Source organism: Lolium perenne, chromosome 2, assembly GCF_019359855.2.
Source record: "Lolium perenne isolate Kyuss_39 chromosome 2, Kyuss_2.0, whole genome shotgun sequence".
NCBI lineage: Eukaryota > Viridiplantae > Streptophyta > Magnoliopsida > Poales > Poaceae > Lolium > Lolium perenne.
In genome coordinates this window covers 7,901,022-7,918,509 of record NC_067245.2, presented here as the reverse complement: position 1 = coordinate 7,918,509, position 17,488 = coordinate 7,901,022, and the positions used below count along the sequence as shown (strand labels likewise).

At 46.3% G+C, this 17,488-nt stretch overlaps 1 pseudogene; it reads right to left on the bottom strand.

Annotated features, from left to right (window-relative positions):
- Positions 1-4,216: 4,216 nt before the first annotated feature.
- Positions 4,217-6,087, bottom strand: LOC127331061 (indole-2-monooxygenase-like; annotated as a pseudogene).
- Positions 6,088-17,488: the final 11,401 nt, after the last annotated feature.

Below are 17,488 nucleotides of genomic sequence, written 5' to 3'. Positions count from 1 at the left end.
CATAGTCAGATTTGTCTTTTTTGTTTCTTCAAATGTAGATCAAATTTTGAGATGATTTTTTTGGAGTTGTAGATACAATCTATATGTATGTTCTATATTATTTTAAGATTTTTTTCGCATGATAAAAACAAGTTTTGTGTGAGTTGATCCTATGATCTCACCTAATAGATAGATCCTATACAAGTCTCCCCTTGTAAACAGCACAAGAAAATAATTTGGCATTGCTCATCTGGGCTGGTTCCTTAGTACAAAAGGAGTATTTGGTTTGTTCTGAAATGGATCAGCACATAAGTAGGATCTGGCTAAGAAGCACGACTGCCAATTGTGCTGGACATAGGGCCCTGTAAACGAACGGTGACGTGCATCCATATTGTTTCATCAGTTAAAACAAGTACATGACGTCATATAGTCGGTACAACTAGCATAAACATAATTGTTGCTCATGGTGAGATTGGTCTCACACCTCTTCGACAACAACTTGTGAATCCTCATAGAAATACAAAGCCAGAAAATACATCCGTGTATCTACTTAGCACCTATATAGCTGCCAAGGTTTAGCTACTGCGAGAGATGAACAACTCAGGGCCTCAAAAGAGTGAAAAAAGTTTCAAGTTTGAACATTCTAAACGATGATCAGTTGGTAACATGAAACTAAAACATTGCAGGGTCTGGAGTAGCTAAGCCCTATTTAATCCACTTCAAAAAAATCTGTGTTAATCTCTACTAGCACAAACCATGCAATCGATCTTAGTAAAACATGTATAGTACTACTAATTTGCACTAGTTCCGGGGTCACCAGTAGTAACTGGGGAAACTAATCGTTAAATCTTAGGAACCATAATAAATGAATGGGCCCTGATTTTTAGGTGAAACTAAGCGACAGACTCCCAAACCAAGCTAGAGCTGTGCTATTATGCCTCTGGCATGCATAGGATTAAAAATCAAGAATTCATTAGTGATCCGTCTGCGCGATCCGCGGGACAACGTAATCTTAGGCGTCCATCTATGGCAAGCTGCTAACAGCCACCAACGAAGTAAGATGATAGAATCAAAAGAAATTTCATCTTCTTCCCGCTCTACCTATGTTCCCTCCCCCAAAATTTGAACCTCCAATCTTGGCCTCCTTCAGTCTATATATACAAGGAGGGATGGAACCAACGCGTGCGTCGCGTGTGACTTAGACTTTGACTCTTGCTCGGAGAGAAGAGAAGAGGAGGCACTCTGCCGCAACAATTGCAGTGGTGGACAGATGCGAGGAGTGGCCATGGTGGACGAGCAGTTGCGTCTATCGTTTCAATCGGTGGTGAGGCCGTGGTGAAGATGGCTACATCATCCGGTAGGAACTGGGAGTCATCCGTCGTCTTCCTGTACTTATAATCTCAGTTCGCCTGGACGTTCGCGAGCAAGCCCAACAGGTAACCTCATCATGCATAGTTTCTGTTTCTCACCTTTGAGCATCTGTTTTTTGAGTCCATCTTGCGGGGCTGATTAATTTTATCCATGTTCTTTTGGCAAAGCCGGGCTAGTTTGGAAGATCTCTAATCCGGTTACATCTACGCCAAGTTTGTGAAAATCGCGTGCATGTGTAGATGGTTTGCGTCGTCGATTAAAACGGATCAAACGGAGGAGTAGTAATTTTTGCCAGCATGAATCGCGAGGCAGGGTTGTCACAGTACGGAGAGCAAGGCTCTGGCGATAAGATAGGCGATTTTGGGTTCGGTATGGCTTCAGAGCCGCCGTCGACGGCGAGCGGCGCCGGAGCAGGGCCGGCGGAGGTTTCCGCAGGGGCGGGAACGGCCGCGGCAGGTTCTGGGCGTTGGCCGGCCTCTCGGACGATGACGAGGAGCAGGGGTGTGCGGCCGCCCACGGCGCCGAGGGCGGGTCGGGGTCTGACCAACAGCAGGGGCTCTCGCCATGGCGCAGACCTGCGGCGGCGACCTTGGGTGACTTCATCGTGAGAGCGGAGGAGCTCGGGGGCTCCCTCCGTCACCGGCGGCGTGCGGCCTTCGCTCCCGGCGGGAGAGGGTCGCGGTTCCTCTGCTCTGCTCCTCCGCGTTTCCGAAGTGGTGCGTTGAGCGGGGTCGGAGAGGTCCGGCGCGCTGGGTCGGCGCCGGCGGTGGTGCGGCCGAGCAGGGTGGCTGTGCCGACGATCTCGCCGGTGACCCTACTACATGGAAGGTTCTAGTGTTGGGGTCTTATTCGAAGACTTGTAGTCCAACACTTGGGGATCCACCTATATAATGAGGGGCATAGGAGAGTGGGCCGGCCACCACAACCACCCCACCTTGGCCGCACCCAAGGAGGCCGGCCACCCCCTCTCCCAAACCCTAGCCGCCCCCCCTCTCTCCTCCTCTTCTCCCGCACGCTTAGCGAAGCTCCGTCGGAGATCTCCACCGCCACCGCCACCACGCCGTCGTGCTGCCGGATTCATCTTCATTGATCATACTACGGATCATACATACATTGCGATCATACTACATCTATCCTACATCTATTCGTCAAGGATGACGAAGGGGATGAACGCGATGGAGGCCGCCTCCTCCTGCGCCTCCCGCGCCTCGAACTCCCGGACGGCGGCGATGGCCGCCGCCTCCTCCTCTCGCTCTTCGCCCGAGCCTTCTCGGCGGCATCCTTCTCGGATTCGGCCACCGCACGCCGGAAGGCCGCCTCCTCCTCTGCCGCCTCCGCTTCCTCCTCGCCAGCGGGCGGATCTCCTCCGCTTCCTCCGCCGCTGGTGCTGCCGATGCTCGCCGCCCATGCCGCCTTCGAGGCGCGGTCGCGCTCCCAGTCGGCGAGCCACTTCTCGAAGGCTTTTGTAAGTCTCGAGCCCATGCCGCCCATGCCCGATTGTGGCACCGTCAAGATCTTCTACGCGCTTTTGTAAGCGGCAAGTGATCATCTTCTGCAACAACGAGATCTAATCTCGTAGGCTTTGGAAATCTTCAAGGGTTAGTCTCTGTTCATCCCTCGTTGCTACCATCTTCTAGATTGCATCTTGGCTTGGATTGCGTTCTCGCGGTAGGAATTTTTTTGTTTTCTATGCTACGAATCCCATCAATCTGAGAGGTCTAGTGTGATGGTGCAGGCTACAGATGATCCTCCTGATTTGGCTTTAGTCCTTCCGGAGATGATGATTCAAGGCGCAAAGGAGCAGGACAAGGTGGATGTTCAAATAATGGCATCTTGCTTTGACATGGAGCTGACTGAGGTGGAACTTGATGGGCTTTCAGCTGCGGAAGATCTGAAAGTTTCTGGTGCTCCCTGCACCGAGAAGTCCTCAAAGGGGTTAATCCAGATGGATGCAGATGAGCCACTCGAGAAGGCCTCACCTTCTCCGTGGGGGGACTTCTTCGGAGATCTTGCTCTCACTGTGTCGAGCCCTATGCAGATGGGGGAGACTGCTCCATCTCTCTTAGAGCGACGCAGTTATCGTTTGGACAAGAAAAACAAAGATTGCGACATTCATGTAGCCAAGCGAGCAGAGTATAGGCGGGCGGAGGCTTTTGGGGAGGTTCCAAAATTCTAAGAGCAAAGGGAAAGCCAACGAAGAAGTTCTGAATGAGAAGATGCAACATTATCTGCAGATGTATAAGAAGCAACACACGCCTCAGACAATCAAGGCGGTGTGCGCCTTAGTAGACGTCAATGCTTGACCACTTCTATTGTGAGGGTGCACATCGGTGCGCTACCAGCGGTGAGAGTTTGTGTGTGTCTGAGGGGTTTGTCTTTGTCGGGTACAAGGTGTGGCATGTATTCTTAGGTTTAGAGGCACTTGTATCTGGCACAGACGATGTGCCATGAGTTATCGTGTGTGGTCTTTTGCCGGTTTTCCTGAATCAACCACGCGATGTACGGTTTTTGGGCCCGGTTTTCCTTATTAACCGGATCAATTTGCCCCTTCTATAATGCAAAGGCAGAGCTCCTGCCGTTGACCGTCAAAAAAATGCATCAAGGGAAAGCATAATTATTGATTGCATATGAAAAATTCACCTAACAAGCAACATATCAACCACCAATAATACATAAATAATATGGTAATAATATATAGGGAAATTCATATGGTTCTTTAATAATGACATTACTTGGAAATATTTCATCAAGATATTGCCACACACACAAATCTAGTTGTGGACTACTCCAAATTTATCATGGAGACAACATAGGATTTAATGGGGGCGATTCCAGTGGCTCCCCCCCTCCAGTCTGGCTGAGAGGGTAGGCTGCTTCATCTTTATTCAATAATAATACATATGTGCTTAACTAGAAGTCCAAAAGCACGATATTATTGTGATAGGTAATATAGTCCTCAGTTAATCTTGTGGGCACAAAACTCACAAGACCATGCATAAACCAGTATGTTAATCTTGCGGCAGCAGAGGGACGAGGAGGAGCTTCTCCTTGCGGTGCACAGTGATCCCAAATGATTCGGCCATACTAATGCCACCTTCCCGCGCCGATCCATGTGGTAGCTTCCAGTCGAAGTGGTACATGAGATTTGCCAGCATGATCTCGACGGTCACGATGGCGAAGTTGATGCCGGGGCATATCCTTCGCCCGGCCCCAAACGGGAGGTAGAGGAAGTCGTTCCCCCTGTAGTCCACGGCGGCGGCGCTGCCGCCTTCCAAGAAGCGCTCGGGCACGAACTCCTCCGCGTTCTCCCAGCCGCCTGGATCCCTCGCGAGAGCCCAGCTATTGATGATGACGCGCGTCCCCGATGGTATGGTGTAGCCATTGATGTCGCAGCCGGCCATGGATAGGTGGGGCACGAGGAGCGGCGCCGGCATGTGGAGCCGGAGCGTCTCCTTGATCACCGCTTTCAGGTAGGCCAAACCGGTGAGGTCGTCTTCTGTGACCATGTCTTTTTCCTTGGGTATGGTGTTCCTCACCTCGGCTTGTAGCTTGGCCATGAGGTGGGGGTTTTGCATGAGCCGAACCATGGCGTACTCCAGCACTATGAATGATGTGTCCGTGCCAGCTTCAAGCATGATCTACATATGCATTTGGATGGATCAGCAGGTAAATACAAAAAACCAACAGCTTAGCATGCATATAGAGCTAGACTAGCTTTGCTAGTATGTGACGTGTAGGTGAAGGTGCCGTTTGATTGTGAGGTCATACTATACGTGCGTACCGTCAACTGAGCCTTGATATGGTCATTCGTGAGGTTGTACTCTTACTGCACGGAAAGCAAGACGTCGATGAAGTCGCAGTCCTCGCCGCCGCGTTCTGACGCCGGCTTGCTGGCGTGGTGGTCGATGAGGCTATCAAGCAGGTCGTCCCACATCTTGTGCACTCTCCGGGCCTTGGCGCACACCATCCTCTTGATGATGTCCAGCTTCACCAGCGCCGGGAAGTGGTCCTCGAGGTTGAAGCCGCCGATGAGCGAGGAGTTGGCCTCCACCAGCTCCCGGAAGAGCTTGTTGTGGCCCTGCTTCCGGAAGGACTTGCCGGACACGGCGTGGCAGACGACGTCGTTGGCGAAGGCGCTGAGCATGTCGCTGAGGTCGACGGGGCGCCGGCGCCGACCGCGCCGCGGAGCTTGGCGACGACGAGCCTGACCTCGTGCTCCCCGCGCGTGGCGGTAGGAGCGGACCTTCCGGCGGGGAGGGGGTGCGTGGTGGCGATCTTCTTGAGCTGGCGCGAGTGGTGGCCGTAGGGGCAGAAGGCGACGTCCGTGGAGCCGTAGAAGAGGATGTCGGTGACGGGGGAGTGCGGCCGGGAGGCGAAGACGTGGTCGTGCGTGCGCAGGACGGCCTGCGCGGCGGCCGGCGAGGAGACGACGAGCGTGGGGACGGCGCCGAGGCGGAGGAGCATGAGGCCGTCGCGGCCGTGCTGGGCGGCGAGGTCGCGGAGGGAGACGTGCGGGAGGGAGCCCAGCAGGTGCAGGTGGCCGATGACGGGGAGCCGGCCGCAGGGAGAGGGCAGCTTGCCCAGCACCTCCTCTCTGGCTCTCGCCGTGGCCGTCCCGTTCCCGAAGCGGCGCACCATGAGGAGGACGGACGCCAAGAGAAGAGGGACCAGGACTAGGAGGGCTGCTGCCTGTGCAGACCTCGCCTCATGGAGAAGGACCTGCGTCGCTTGACCCATCGCTCACAATCAAAGCAGCGGAGTGCTAGCTTCCTAACTACAAACCTGGAGGCCGGGCCAACTAGTTTTATACTGCTAGGAGCCTAGGACGTGGGAACCCTTGGCTCGTATTGGCGGGTAATTTTTGAGATATTCGGATACCCGCTTGTTTCCATGTTCTTGCATAGCATGGATCGTAAAAACACCTATGGAATAGGTATTAAAGTTAATGATGATATTGGACACTATTTTCAAACCTTGAAGGGCCTTCGGTAGGGTGACCCTATGTCACCTATTTTGTTCAATATCGTGGCTGATATGTTAGCTGTTCTTATAGCTAGAGCTAAAGAGGATGGTCAAATCAGGGGGTTGGTACCTCACCTTGTGGAGGGAGGGATATCGATTCTTCAATACGCGGATGACACTATTTTATTTATGGATCATGAGTTAGAAAAATCCATAAATATGAAGTACTTTCTTTCTTTCTTTGAACAATTATCCGGTTTAAAGATAAACTATCATAAAAGCGAAATTTATTGCTTTGGTAAGGCTAAGGAGGTAGAGCATAATTATCGAACAATATTTGGTTGTGAGGTAGGGTCTTTACCTTTTAAATATCTCGGCATACCCATCCATTATCGGAGGTTGCTGAATAAAGAATGGAAGCCTATCGAGGATCGCTCCGAGGGGAAGCTGGCGTCATGGTTAGGAAAGATGCTTTCCTACGGTGACCGCCTTGTCCTGATTAATTCTGTTCTTACTAGCCTTCCGATGTTCCTTTTATCTTTTTTGAGATACCCAAAGGGGTAAGGAAAAGATTGGATTTCTATAGGTCTCGCTTTTTCTGGCAAAGTGATGACTTAAAAAAAAATATAGATTAACTAAATGGAACATTATTTGTAGACCGAAAGATCAAGGGGGTCTTGGTATTGAGGTACTCAACATAAAGAATAGATATTTACTTAGCAAATGGTTATTTAAACTTCTTTCTGAAAAAGGCGTGTGGCAGGAGCTGCTGCAAAAAAAAGTACCTGCGAGGTAAAACGCTCTCACAAGTGCAAGCCAAACCCGCCGACTCTACTTTTTGGAAGGGGATTATGGGGGTGAAAGATGATTTCTTTCATCGATGATCATTTATCGTAGGAGATGGTAATAGTACTCGATTTTGGGACGATGTTTGGCTAGGTGATACTCCTCTTTCTGAACAATATCCATCTCTATATAATATTACTCGATCTAAGAATGTCTTAGTATCAAACGTTATGTCTTATGCACCTCTAAATATAGGATTTACTCGTGCACTCACACATGATAAATGAGAGACTTGGATTGTTTTAGTTCGTAGACTTATGAATGTATCTCTTAGTAATGAATCGGATAAGTTCAAATGGCACTTAAAGACTTCTGGGATTTTTTCGGTAAAATTCATGTATGCCGATTTCTTGAATGGGCATACAGTTTTCCTGAAAAAATATATTTAGAGGATAAATGTACCACTGAAGATTAAGATTTTCATGTGGTTCTTGTATAAGAAGGTGCTATTAACCAAAGATAACCTTGCAAAAAGATGGTCGAATGGGTGTACGGATTGTGTGTTTTGTGGATCTAAAGAAACAATTGATCATTTGTTTATTTCCTGTCTGTTCTCTCGTCTTGTTTGGAGGGTGGTTCATTTCACTTTTAATATTCCTTTCCCCGCTAATATTACTAATATGTTTGGAAATTGGTTAAATGAGATTGGTAAAAAAACTAAGGCGCTCATCCGAGTAGGGGTTTGTGCTTTAGTTTGGGCAGTCTGGAATTGTCGTAATGATGTTGTTTTTAACAAGGTTGTAAAACCAAACTTCTTACAGGTTATCCACAGGGCTTCTTCATCAATTCACATGTGGTCCTACTGACGTGGGCATTACCCTTCGGCTAACCAGTGTTGCCCTATCCTATATTTCCTAGTTGGAGGCCCATGAAGGCACTCAATGGCGAGGTGGGTCGCTAGGACGGTGCGGCGGAGGATTCCTTGAAGTACAAGACACGGAAGGAGCCGAACAAGAAAAGTCTGGAGATAGATCTATTGTAAACCTAGTCGTAGTCGATTAGACCTCTTGAGACCTGGCCTCCTATATAAAGGCCAGGAGAGGGGCTGTCGAGGGACACGATCAATCTTAGCGATCTTAGCCAACAGAAGTTTAGAGCTGGGTTACCCTAGTATTTAGCCATCTCGACGAGATCACAGCCGAACTATTCGGCACCCCATTGTAACCCATTATCATCATAATCAAGAACAGACAGGCAGGACGTAAGAATTTTACCTCATCGAGGGCCCCGAACCTGGGTAAATCGCTCTCCCCGCTTGTCTGCGAACCGATGTCTCGTGTCAGCTTGCAGGATTCCATCAACCCTAAGCCCCTATCGGAGGGCATTGCCGAGGAGCACCCTCGACAATTGGCGCCGTCTGTGGGAAACCTGTCGGCACAGGGCAGGTCATCGGCAATACCAGTCACATCTGCGGCGTTCGTGCTCGAGTCACCAACGCCACCAGATCCAAAAGACCCGATCCGCTGCGGATCATTCGAGTTCATACCACACCTTGAGCCGCCGCATTCGGTCTCTGCAAAGACGCGCAACGGCATGACCACAACTTTCGGAGGCGTTCACTTCGTCATCGATTCCGGAGGCTTTCTTCGCCTCCCTAGGACAGGGACATCTGGCTCGAGGACATCAGTCTCGGCAGATGACGTTCCGGCGGCAACCTTGGAGACCCCACTCAGAAAGGCACAGGGAGGCAGCCAAGGAAATTTCGACCTCGCGACAGGACGAAGGAAAAGACGAAGGGATTCGCATCATGGAGAGGAAGAACGAACAGCGACTCACCCCCACCAGTCGGAACGAGGGCAGCAGGACGCGCAACCGATCCATGGCCGCACCCGTTCGCCGTATTTATCGGCTACGGAGCAACTCGAAGCACCATGCTACCTCCACTCCTACATTGACCCGAAGGATGGTCGGGAGAAATCCAGTCATCTACTAAGGACCTGCCGACACTTCTTGGAGATTCGACAGTTCTGTGATGATCTTAGAACCGAAGCCATATCAAGAGTTCATATGATGGAGAAGAGGGCAAGATCTTACGGCCATCCGCCAGAACCATATGTACCCGAACCGTACGAACCGATGGAAAGAGGCGAGTATGTACCAGCCGAAGCATTCCCAGAACCACGTGGACAGGTCAACATGATCCATAAAACCAGCTTTTCAAAAAGGGAAATCAAGAAATTCTCACGAGAAGTGAAGTATGCAGAAGTGGCTATGGTTGATACACCCGAATTCATCGACTGGTCGGAGCAAATTATCTCCTTCGACAGGACAGATCACCCGAAAGCCGTCCCTAGACCAGGTCATGCAGCCCTTGTCCTTGAGGCGCATATTGGAGGGTACAATATGAGCAAAGTATTCATGGATGCAGGAAGTGGCTTGAACCTGCTATTCACCAACACAATGAGAGCAATGGGTTTAACAGTCGACATGCTTATTCTCTCGGTAAAACATCATTGGATGTAGTCTTTGGTACGCCCAACAATTTCAGGAAGGAGAAGATCGAGTTCGAAGTAGTCGACTGGGAGTCTCAATATCACGCCATCCTCGGCAGACCTGCGTTTGCCAAATTCATGGCCATACCTCATTATGCGTACCTAAAACTGAAGATGCCAGGCAACAACGGGACCCCAATAACCGTTCATGGGAGCTTTGCTCGATCAGACACTTGCGACAGGGAGTTCCAGAAGATCGCCTCGAAGTTTGGTGCCAAGGAAGAACTCAATGCAATCGACGCTGCCATAGATCATGCGCAACCACCAGCCGACAATCGAAACGCGAGATCCGATGAATTCGATGCTACAAAGGAAGCCAAGAAGCTGCAGGTGCATCCTACTGACCCGAAGAAAACGGTCAATACATCGGCTGACGTTACGGTCGCATAGGAAGGCGCGCTCATCGAGTTCCTCCGTGAGCGCTGGGAGATATTTGTATGGGAACCATCCGACATGCCAGGTATCCCCAGGGAACTCGCTGAGCACTGATACGTCTCAAACGTATCTATAATTTCTTATGTTCCATGCTTGTTTTATGACAATACCTACATGTTTTGTTCACACTTTATATCGTTTTGATGCGTTTTCCGGAACTAACCTATTGACGAGATGCTGAAGTGCCAGTTCCTGTTTTCTGCTGTTTTTGGTTTCAGAAATCCTAGTAAGGAAATATACTCGGAATTGGACGAAATCAACGCCCAGCATCTTAGAATTCCACGAAGCTTCCAGAACACCCGAGAGCCACCAGAGGAGAGCCCTGGGGGGGCCACACATGTGGCCGGCACGGCCCAGGCCCTGGCCGCGCCCCCCTATTGTGTGGTGGCTCCGTACCCCCTCCCACTCCGCCTCTTCACCTATATAAAGGTCCCTGACCTAAATCTTCGATACGAAAAAGCCACGGTACGAGAAACCTTCCAGAGCCGCCGCCATCGCGAAGCCAAGATCTGGGGGACAGGAGTCTCTGTTCCGGCACGCCGCCGGGACGGGGAAGTACCCCCGGAAGGCTTCTCCATCAACACCACCGCCATCTTCATCAACGCTGCTGTCTCCCATGAGGAGGGAGTAGTTCTCCCCCGAGGCTAAGGGCTGTACCGGTAGCTATGTGGTTAAATCTCTCTCCTATGTACTTCAATACAATGATCTCATGAGCTGCCTTACATGATTGAGATTCATATGAGTTTTGTATCACTATTAGTCTATGTGCTACTCTTGTGATGTTATTAAAGTAGTCTATTCCTCCTTCACGGTGTAATGGTGACAGTGTGTGCATCGTGCAGTACTTGGCATAGGTTATGATCATAATCTCTTGAAGGTTATGGAGTTAATTATTACTATGATAGTATTGATGTGATTTATTCCCCCTTCATAGTGTAAGGTGACAGTGTGTATGCTATGTTAGTACTCGGTTTAAATTGCAAAGATCTATTATGCTCTAAAGGTTACTTAAATATGAATGCCGAATGTTGTGGCGCTTGTTAACTCCGGCTTGAGGGAGCTCTTGTAGCCCTACACAACGAATGGTGTTCATTATCAAACAAGAGTATATGTAGCACAAAGGAAGAGAACTTATTTATTTATGTGATCAATGTTGAGAGTGTCCACTAGTGAAAGTATGATCCCTAGGCCTTGTTTCCAAATACTGCAATCATCGCTTGTTTACTGTTTTACTGCATCTTTACTTCCTGCAATATTACTACCATCAACTGCACGCCAGCAAGCACTTTTCTGGCGCCGTTACTACTGCTCATATTCATTCATTCCACTTGTATTTCACTATCTCTTCGCCGAACTAGTGCACCTATACATCTGACAAGTGTATTAGGTGTGTTGGGGACACAAGAGACTTCTTGTATCGTGATTGCAGGGTTGCTTGAGAGGGATATCTTTGACCTCTTCCTCCCTGAGTTCGATAAACCTTGGGTGATCCACTTAAGGGAAACTTGCTGCTGTTCTACAAACCTCTGCTCTTGGAGGCCCAACACTGTCTACAAGAATAGAAGCACCCGTAGACATCAAGCACGCCCTTAATGTTGACCCGACAGCCAAACCAGTGCAGCAGTCAATGCGCCGATTTTCCGAACCTAAAAGGAGAGCAATTGGCGAGGAAGTCAATCGGCTCCGCAAAGCAGGATTCATCCGAGAGCTCAAGGAATCTGAGTGGGTGGCTAACCCTGTCATGGTGCCCAAGAAAGACACCACCGCTCTGCGTATGTGTATCGATTACACCGGCCTCAACAAACACTGTCCGAAGGACCACTTCCCGCTGCCTCGTATCGATCAGATAGTCGACTCCACAGCCGGATGTGATCGCCTCTCCTTCCTCGATGCGTACTCTGGATACAATCAGATCAAGCTGAAGAAAGAAGACCAGGAGCTAACTGCGTTCATCACCCCACACGGCGTCTTCTGTTACAACGTCATGACCTTCGGGTTGAAAAACGCAGGAGCAACTGATACGTCTCCAACGTATCCATAATTTCTGATGTTCCATGCTTGTTTTATGACAATACTTACATGTTTTGCTTGCACTTTATGATGATTTTATGCGTTTTCCGAAACTAACCTATTAACAAGATACCACAGTGCCAGTTCCTGTTTTCTACTGTTTTTGGTTCCAGAAAGGCTGTTCGGGCAATATTCTCGGAATTCGATGAAACGAAGACCAAACATCATAATTCACCGAGACGGACCAGGACACCGAAGGGGAGTCAGAGGGGAGGCCTGGGGCCCCCACACCATAGGGCCGCGCGGGCCAGCCCCTGGCCGCGCCGGCCTATGAGGAGGGCACCCTGTTGCCCCTCCTGCGCCGCCTCTTCGCCTATATAAGCCCTTTCGACCTAAAAACTCGAGACCTTTTGACGAAACTCCAGAAAGACTCCAGGGGCGCCGCCACCATCGCGAAACTCCAATTCGGGGGACAGAAGTCTCTGTTCCGGCACGCCGCCGGGACGGGGAAGTGCCCCCGGAAGCCATCTCCATCGACGCCATCGCCTCCATCATGCTCCGTGAGTAGTTCCCCCATGGACTACGGGTTCTAGCTGTAGCTAGTTGGTACTCTCTCCCCCATGTACTTCAATACAATGATCTCATGAGTTGCCTTACATGATTGAGATTCATCTGATGTAATCGGTGTTGTGTTTGTTGGGATCCAATGGATTGTTACATTATGATTAGTCTATCTATAAAGTTTGTGAAGTTATTGTTGCTGCAATCTTGTTGTGTTTAATGCTTGTCACTAGGGCCCGAGTGGCATGATCTTAGATTTAAGCTCTATACTTATTGCTTAGATTGTATCTACAAGTTGTATGCACATGTCTATGTCCGGAACCAAAGGCCCCAAAGTGACAGAAATTGGGACAACTAGAGGGGAAGACTTAGATATGAGGATCACATGTTTTCACGGAGTGTTAATGCTTTGCTCCGGTGCTCTATTAAAAGGAGCACCTTAATTTCCAGTAGATTCCCTAGAGGCCCGGCTGCCACCGGCTGGTAGGACAAAAGATGTTGTACAAGTTTCTCATTGCGAGCACGTATGACTATATATGGAAAACATGCCTACATGATTAATAATCTTGATGTTCTGTCTTAATGCTATTTCAATCCTATCAATTGCCCAACTGTAATTTGTTCACCCAACACTTGTTATTGGAGAGTTACCACTAGTGTAGATAGCTGGGAATCCCGGTCCATCTCTCATCATCATATACTCGTTCTACATGACATTGGAAGTAGTATCAACTATTTTCTGGTGCCATTGCTCTCATATTACTGCTACTGCTGTTGTGTTACTGTTACTACTGCTCTCATATTATTGTTGCTTTCACATCACCCCTGTTACTAGTGCTTTTCCAGGTGCAGCTGAATTGACAACTCAGTTGTTAAGGCTTATAAGTATTCTTTACCTCCCATTGTGTCGAATCAATAAATTTGGGTTTTACTTCCCTCGAAGACTGCCGCGATCCCCTATACTTGTGGGTTATCAAGACTGTTTTCTGGCGCCGTTGCCGGGGAGGCATAGCTCTACTCATAAGTTCACCTGGGGAGTACACTCTACCTCTCTCTCTGTTTTATTTTATTTTGTTTTGCTTAGTTTACTTTTGTCTAGTTTATTTGTGCTTAGTTTATTTCTGTCTAGTATTACTTTGCTTAGTTTACTTTTGTCTAGTTTGTTTTTGTTTTGTTTTATTTTCCTTATATACCCGAAAATCCATAAAATTTTGAAAAACCGAAAAATTAAAAACTGTTGTTATGGGAGAACCTACAACCTACTTGGAGCTTATAGAATATTATAATAATTATAGAGAATCAAGAGCGGGAAAAGTGATGAGTGTTGTGATAGAAAAATTGAATACAATTGCTAAAATCTTGCTTAAACGTCATGATATAAACTATTGCTCTCAACAGGACACTAAACATCTTAAATTTCAATGTGGCTTTAGTGAGGAATTTTTAATTAAGAACTATAATTGGAATAGCTATATTCATTTTGGGTTTGAAGAGGTAGAACAATTTGTCATATTTATGGGAGCCTCTGAGATAGAATCCTTCATGGTTAAAAATTATGAAACTTGTGTTGTTTGTAAGGACCTTAAAGATTATGTCTCTTCTATCCTTAATTTTTGCAATGAAAGTTACACTGATAATCCTTATATCATTGATTATAAAGAGAGACTCATTAATGCACAAGAATGCACTCACAATTTGCAGGGACCTGTGGAAGAAGAAATTGATGAACCTGAAAGCTCATTGGATGAAAAAGAGGAGGAAATTGATGAACCTGAAAGCTCATTGGATGAAAAAGAAGAGGAGAGTGATGAACAAAAGGAGGAAGAATGGATTAGCTACCCATGCCAACCTTCTAATGAGAGTAACTCTTTATCTCTTACACTATTTGATTGTCCTCCATGCTCACCGAAAGAGGTTGAATGTTATGTTCCTGTGGGTTCTCTTGAAATATTCCCTATGAGTAAAACTTGTGAGAATAATTATGCTACTGTTATTTATGATAATCCATGCTACTTTGATAAATATTATGATAATGCTTTGTTTGTGCCTGATTTCGAAATGCATGGTACTAAAGAATTTTGCGTAGCAAATGTTTATGATAAAGCTCTTGATGATGGTCCTATGTTACTTGATAATATTAATTGTACTACTAATGAAAATGGGATTGGAGAGGTCTTGACATTATCTATGAGTCCCATATCTCTTGAGATTGATCAACCATCTTGTTATATTATTGATAAAAGTGTGTTTGAAAGTTTTAATCGCACTATTTTTTAGCTTGATAAAAATTATGTGTTTATGGATCATGAAAAGCAAGCTATATGTGATAGTTATATTATTGAGTTTGTTCATGAAGCTACTGAAAATTATTATGAGAGAGGAAAATATAGTTGTAGAAATTTTCATGGTACTAAAACACCTCTCTATATGCTTAAAATTTTGAAGTTACTCTTGTTTTATCTTTCTATGCTTGTCACTTTGTTCTTCATAAATTTATTTGTGTACAAGATTCCTATGCATAGGAAGTGGGTTAGACTTAAATGTGTTTTGAATTTTCTTCTTGATGCTCTCTTTTGCTTCAACTCTTATTTCTTGCGAGTGCATCATTAAAACTGCTGAGCCCATCTTAATGGCTATAAAGAAAGAACTTCTTGGGAGATAACCCATGTGTTTATTTTGCTACTGTTTTGTTGTGTTTTGGAAGTTGTTACTACTGTAGAAACCTCTCCTTATCTTTATTTTATTGCAATGTTGTGCCAAGTGAAGTCTCTAATAGAAGGTTGATGCTAGATTTGGATTTCTGCGCAGAAACAGATTTCTTGCTGTCACGAATCTGGGTATGATTCTCTGTAGGTAACTCAGAAAAATCTGCCAATTTACTTGAGTGTTCCTCAGATATGTACGCAACTTTCATTAGTTTTGAGTTTTCTGATTTGAGCAACGGAAGTACCTGTTTAAAATTCGTGTTTACTGGCTGTTCTGTTTTGACAGATTCTGTCTCTGTTTTTTGCATTGTCTCTTGTGGACTTTAAGTGAGGCTTTCTAGACGTGGAGAGCTGTAGCTAATGTTTTATTGAGTTCTTGCAATGTGTCACTACAGGGCTAAAGTGGATTAAAGTTTTTTTTGAGTACTAACCCCTCTAATGAAGTTTATGAGAAGTTTGGTGTGAAGGAAGTTTTCAAGGGTCAAGAGAGGAGGATGATATATGATCAAGAAGAGTGAAAAGCCTAAGCTTGGGGATGCCCCCGTGGTTCATCCCTGCATATTTCAAGAAGACTCAAGCGTCTAAGCTTGGGGATGCCCAAGGCATCCTCTTCTTCATCAACTTATCAGGTTTCTTCTATTGAAACTATATTTTTATTCGGTCACATCATATGTGCTTTACTTGGAGCGTCTGTTTGTTTTATTTTTGTTTGTGTTTGAATAAATTCGGATCCTAGCAATCCTTGTGTGGGAGAGAGACACGCTCCGCTTTTTCATATGAACACTGGTGTTCTTAGCTTTATTTTAATGTTCATGGCGGAGTTGAAAACCGCTGCACTTATTGATATTTGGTTGGAAACAGAAAGTGCTTCATAATGTCTTGAATAATTTGATACTTGGCAATTGTTTTGAGCTCTCAAGTAGATCATGATTAAGCTCTTGCATCATGTAGTTTAAACCTATTAGTGGAGAACTGTTGTAGAGCTTGTTGAAATTGGTTTGCATGATTGGTCTCTCTTAAGGTCTAGATATTTTCTGGTAAAAGTGTTTGAGCAACAAGGAAGACAGTGTAGAGTTTTATAATGCTTGCAATATGTTCTTATGTAAGTTTTACTGTACCGGTCATACTTGTGTTTGCTTCAAACAACCTTTCTAGCCAAAGCCTTGTACTGAGAGGGAATGCTTCTCGTGCATCCAAAACCTTGAGCCAAAATCTATGCCATTTGTGTCCACCATATCTACCTACTATGTGGTATTTCCTGCCATTCCAAGCAAATACTTCATGTGCTACCTTTAAACAATTCAAAAGCTATTATCTCTTATTTGTGTCAATGTTTTATAGCTCATGAGGAAGTATGTGGTGTTTTATCTTTCGATCTTGTCATTTACTTTTGACGGACTTTCACAATGGACTAGTGGCTTCATCCGCTTATCCAATAATTTTGCAAAAAGAGCTGGCGCGGGGTTCCCAGCCCCCAATTAAACAACTTTCATTAATAATTCTCTTCACATGTTTTGCTCTGATTCATCAGTAAGCAACTTAATTTTGCAAATAGACACTCCTTCATGGTCTGTGAATGTTGGAAGGCACCCGAGGATTCGGTTAGCCATGGCTTGTGAAAGCAAAAGGTTGGGAGGAGTGTCAACCATAAATAAAACTAAAATACATGTGTAAACAAAAGAGAAGAGGGATGATCTACCTTGCTGGTAGAGATAACGTCCTTCATGGGAGCCGCTCTTGAAAGTCTGGTTGATGAGGTAGTTAGAGTGCCCACTATCATTCGTTGACAACAACAAACACCTCTCAAAATTTTACTTTCATGCTCTCTATATGATTTCAAAACTTAAAAAGCTCTAGCACATGATTTAATCCCTGCTTTCCTCTGCGAAAGGCCATTCTTTTACTTTTATGTTGAGTCAGTTTACCTACTTCCTTCCATCTTAGAAGCAAACACTTGTGTCAACTGTGCATTGATTCTTACATACTTGCTTATTTGCATTCATCATATTACTTTGTGTTGACCATTATCCATGAGATATACATGTTGAAAGTTGAAAGCAACTGCTGAAACTTAAATCTTCCTCTGTGTTGCTTCAATGCCTTTACTTTGAATTTATTGCTTTATGA